Raw genomic sequence first — 5,897 nt, forward strand, 5'->3', positions numbered from 1 at the left:
TGGCAAAGTGATTTGAAAAGGGAGGCTAAGGCTTTGTCTGAACAGTGAAGTTGTGCTACTTAAGCGGCTGTAGTTAAAGTGATAATATTGTCTGGATCTAGTCATACTTGTATGCCTATTTCTGTATGAGTAGGCATTTAACCTCTATAGCTATAAAAGACATTTGTGCTCATATAAATAGGTCTACTCTAGTGGCGTGGCTGTGCCGATATAGTTTTACCGGTAAAAAGCCTCAGCTTAGCCAACAAAAGAGTACAAATACTGAGAAAGGATTAGAGTAATAAATTAATAATTTTGTCACCCTTAAGGCTATGAATACATGAATAAGTCTGCGCAAAACAAACTAGACATGGAGTATGTAGACCATGATTTTAAATATCTGTGATAGCAGAGTTCTTAAGCACAAAAAACACTGCAGTATTTATGATGCTAGTCCTGCATCCTCTGCACTACCCAGCCTTCCCACTCTGTCGTCTCCCTCCGCACACCCAAGGAGGTATTATCTTCATAGGCTGTCTGCTTTAAGAGTGGAGGAGCTGGTAGACAGTCTTCTTCCTTCTGTCCAAAAGCTGTCTGAGCCTCCTTTCAAGCAAAAGCATCTAGCAGATCTACAGAAAATCTGGAAACTATGGAGGTCTGTGAGATGCAAAAGGAACTGGGTGGATGTAAGGGCTTGTGCAAGGGCAAAGGGCCCCAAGGCTTTTAAAGGAAGGGCAGGGGGTGTCCCCTGCCCCAGGCACTGGAGCATCAGACACAAGATGCTTTCAGGGACAGGCAAGGTCAGCTTTGGCTGGGAGGCTGGGAAACAAGAAGCGGAGGAAATGATAGTCCTAGTACAGTCATTGACAGCTCTATCCTCTTGATCAAAAGAGTAAATTAGGTGATGCAACCGTGATTTTTTTTTCATATAGCACTGTGAAGGATTTAGGTGCTATCACCCACTGGTGGCACACTAGTCTATTTGTGTGTGAATTGTTTATTACATTGAACTGCAAGATTGGTTTCTCGATATTCATTGAGAGGTGCTCCACATTTTGCATAGGGATAGGAGATGCACAGGTGCAGTTTAATCTAATGTACTATGAAACTGCATCCTACTTTGTCACAGTACTATGTTAGCAACGTGCTAAGAGATTTGTGCCAAATGAGGTTGAAGACCCATGAATATGCCACAGCTAGCTACTGCCTGTTACGAGGATTTCAGGCACTGTGCCTTTACCCAGCAGCTAGCATGTGGACACTCACCTCTGAGGCAACTGTGGTTGTAGTTGCAGGAAGTCTGTATATTTACAAGTTCTTTAAATGCCTGACAAAAAGATTTCTTTGTAAATTGATTGTAATTCCCACTTCATGCACAGAGTATGAAGGGAGCCTTTGCCTCCCACAGAACATCTTATTTAAGGTTGCATATTCTTTGGATGCATCCAAGTTGACCTGGAAAGGTGAGAAAACCTCAGCTAGTATGCCTGCCTTTTCTTGGCTTTGAGTTCCAGATTACTGCTCTCTGTTCCCGAGTCATTCATTTACTTTCTTTGTCAGTTTGCCATCTACAAATGGAGTTAAATATAGAAACGTAATGAGGGGCTGACGGAGAATATGTACATTCCTGCATAGTTTTGAATGTTGTATTTTCCAAGTGTCATTAATTCCATAAGAAAACTAAGATATAAGTCCGGATAATGCCTGGCTGTGAAGGTACTCTTGTTTTGAGACTGCTTTTGAGGTAGATTTTTTTTAATGTGAGCTTGTTTAAAGCAAGCCATTTCATGTATTTAAACCTACGTTACACCAGCTGTGAAGCATGAACAGTGGTATTTGCCTACGTTCTCACAGACAAGTGGCTAATAGTCATAAATTTTTAGAAAAGATGGAAGTATTGCGCATATCAATAGCTGCATAAAGGGGAACAGAATTCTGGATATCTAGCAGTTTTGCTTTGTGCTCTTTCCAATATCTAAGTATGGATTCATCATCCTAATCCTACAACTTTCTCTGAATTTCCTGAAATGTGACCTTGAAAACAAACAGTCTGTGAAATTTTTGCTTGATGTTTTACTGAGTCCTGAGAATGAGGTGTATTTCAGTTTTAAATATAAAATACTTCCTGATGATGCTTTTCTTGTTTAATAGGAACTCTTCCAACTTTCCATTAATGTACATACATATACATACATCCACATATTTTAGGCAAGGGAGGCTGTTTTCAGGCCACAATGAATATGAAAAGGCCATTATTAGACCCAAAGCAGTTAATCTTGTACTGGCTCATTTTCCGGGTGGAACTTTGATGTACAAAACTTCCCATTAGGATTAAGGTAAAGTCGAGTTCAGCCCAGGAACATAAAAAGTGCTCCTTATTAAGAGCTCCTTATTTCCCTGTGAAAGACTACAGTCATTATGTTTCTACTAGTAGGTCTCATTTTGCCTATTAGAGGTTTTCCAGTCTGGAGCTGTGAGCCAAATGCCTCCTCTAACTTTTCACCACTTCGAGCCATGAATATTCTTGACTGTACATGCTTTTGAGCATACTTCCTTTTGACAGTTTAAAAAATAAGGCCTCTGGATATATACATTTTACATGAGCATGGGTTTTTAACATCACCTTAATTATTGTTTTTATTAAGATGCCTATTCATAACACCTGTAGTGATCATCTGTGGTGAGCATATGTAGAGATACAATGCTTTGAGCAAAAGTGGCAGGGTTAGAAACTTCAGCAGTCCTTAATTACTCATTGAGGACCTTAAATCCTATTTCACAAGAAATCAGGAAGCCTGAGACACCTAGAAATCCTCAGGGATTCAGGCTTGCAAGCTCACAATTCACTTTTGAGCAATGCAGTTAAGGACTCTGACACATGACTTCTGGCAAACCTGGCTACAGTAGTGCAATACCCTCACTCTCCTCCTGCCCTTTTGCAGATGTCTCCCCGTGGCAGAGCTGGCAGAATGGAACATCACAGCTCTAATTCACAATTCGGCAAAATAACTTAAACATTAAGATAAAAATTGCACTTAGATGCTTTTGAGTGTCAACAGAAAAGTTGAAATGTCTTATTTTCACTTTGTTGTAAGGCCAGTAACAAACAGCTGGGGGCTGAGATAATAACATCTTAAACCACCGCAGCTGTTTACTTGGTAAATGTGAGCCAGGTCCCTCAAGTCAATTTTTATTTTTTCTTAAGAATCTGTCAGTATACTTTCCACTTATTAAATTTAGTGACCTAGCTGCTCAAAATTAACTCATGTTTTTGTATGCCTAAGTCAACAGAGGAACTAGAATGAACTACTTGCTTTTCAAAGGGTAGTTATTAGGACTTTCTGAAAAATCAGTCCCCATTAAAAGTGTAAGATTTCGTCACCAATAAGTCACTATTCACTTTGGAAGTTATATCAGAAAGTATTTAAGTTGTAGTTGGCAAATCTATCATAAGTTCATATTGGAAAATAGTTTGTCTGGATAGAAATACTTCAACAGAATATGCCAATTTTTGTCAAACTTTGGCAGCATGCATGTGCTTACAGATTTCGGTATTTGCCTTAGAGCCACGTTTTCATGGTGCCTGTTTTCCTTGTAGCTCCCCTGGTTGGCACCCTGCCTGGCAGGCTCCTGCAGCATGAGGCCTCAGGCCCTCCAGGCTCATGGCAGAGATCGACACCCTAGGGTGTAGGACCTTAGTGCTTGGATGCCCAAGCAAAACATTTCATTTCATGGGACCTTTTGAAATAGCAACTTTTCAGTCTGAAACTTAAGTAGACTTTTCTTAAATTCTTATTTAACAGCTGACATTCAAGATTGTAGATGTGCTTAGTAAGGCAGCAAAATAGTTTACACTTCTTAGAATATGTGCTCCCTGTTCTTCACTAAAGCAAAGCAAACGTTCAGTAAGAAGCACAAATATTAGCTTACCCAGTAGACCCTCATTGCAGCATTTACTTGCTCCAGTTGCTAGGAACGAGCTAAGGAAAAAGCAAGGTGAAACTCTGCATCTCATTCAGGTGTCAAATTTGTCACCACTGAAAAGTACCTGATCTACCACGACAGTTCCTCTGGTTTACATTTTATTTGGTTGAGCTTTATCCCATCTGGTACATGCACGGTAAACCCCAGAAATATGAGACTTTTGGTTCAGATGCCATAGGTCTGCTCATGAGGTAGAAGGTGGCCAGTGCAGTATATGGCTGGCTTCCTTTGTTGCTAGAATAAATTATAGCCTATCTTTTTGGGGGATAAAAAAAAAAAAGTTAGTATCACCAGGAAGGGGGTAAGTCGAGCAAAGTTCAGGGTGCTGAACAGCTACAGGGATAGGGCTCTGGTTTATCTGCCTGAAGCGGAGCCTTTCCAGGATGCCAATAATTCGGTAGACCTATCTGAATAATACTGCACCATAATCAATGATTACTCAGCTCTGATCTTTCTCCCTTTGTCTTATGGACTGAAGTAGTATATGGGGTTAATCTGCCTAGTGATTAATTCTTAAAATTTCCCTAGGAGTTTTCTTTTTTTTTCCTTTCTCCCTAATTTCATGGGATGCCAAGCATCTGTGGCCATTAGTCCAGTAAGGGTTTGGGATTATTTTCAGCTTATTAGGATTTTCCATGTCACCTCTGTGACTCCATTGTCCAGGATAAGTTCAGGTGTGCAGAAGAGGTGCAATAACATAAAATAAATAACCTGGTTTGTTTAACTTCTCAAACAAAAACAGACTGTCGTTGACACAAAATCAGACGGTTGTTGCCTTGCCATGAGGTCAGGTTACAACTTTCTAACTACTGGAGAGGTGAGATTCTAGGAAGGCTTTTCAGTAGTGAGGTGTAGAGGGGAAAGAGGAGGGAGGAAGAAAAGGGGAAGGCAGAATATCCAACTAGTTTTGAAGAGATCCTTCTAAGCTGAGAACAAGGAGGTCTGATGCAGTATCTGAGACAGTGGGAGACAAGGCCCACTGACAGGAATTCCATTCCATCCTATGACATAAAGGTGTGGATGGATGGTCACACGTGGCTGAGCAGCTGCATGACAGTTGAGCTGTACAAGTTGCGCAAGTGCATGCTTTTTGCTCACCTTGTTTGCTGAGTTAGTTAAACTGCCTGCACAAGACACTTGATAAAGAAAGTGTATCTGAATGAATAAAGAAGATGGTAGAAGTGAAAACAGCAACATCAGAATCAATCAGAAGTTCTAGCTCCCAAGTATGTGTTGGGTACGTGTCTGCACTCCACAGCTAAGCTTTGACACAATAAACAAGTCTACAGATGTATAACTATGTGTACACACGTGCTTGATATGCCTAGGATACGCAGCAGCGCAGCAGAAAAGGAAATACCATCAACAGATCCTCAGGTCGGTATTTACATGCAGCATAACCATTGTTGGTTTTGCTTCCATGATGCAGGCGCAGGAACTGTTGGCCTAATGGAAAACGTAAAGGCCATGGAAGCATTACTACAGAGCAGCCCGAGTAAAACGTTTTCCTGAGTAAAATGAGCAAAGGAAAATCATGTAGGACAACACCATCCCAGATTTGCTTCAGTACACTTTGATGCTGATGTATCTGGAAGAGCAAGTTTCCGTTTAGGCTTCGAGTTAGGAATCAGTGAATTCATCTGTCTGGCTGAACTGCAAACAGTTCAAATTTCACAGTGCAACATTTTTGAATGGCAGCAGGGAAAAATTTAATTTATTATATTGGCTAATGGCAGATTCTTTTTTGAAAAGCAATGAATATTTGCACAACAAGTTCCTTAAAGCGATGAAGCAACCTTCAGTGCTCCAAAAAAACAGGCAAGGGGAGGAAAAAAAGCGTAATACGCCCCTAGTAGTAAAACAAGAGTTCCTTTGAAATTGTGTTTAGTAGCTAGTCAGAAAGTTTCTCAGAGTAGTCATTTATTCATACTTTT

The sequence above is a fragment of the Haliaeetus leucocephalus genome, unplaced genomic scaffold, assembly GCF_000737465.1.
Source record: "Haliaeetus leucocephalus isolate CR32 unplaced genomic scaffold, Haliaeetus_leucocephalus-4.0 Scaffold417, whole genome shotgun sequence".
Lineage (NCBI taxonomy): Eukaryota > Metazoa > Chordata > Aves > Accipitriformes > Accipitridae > Haliaeetus > Haliaeetus leucocephalus.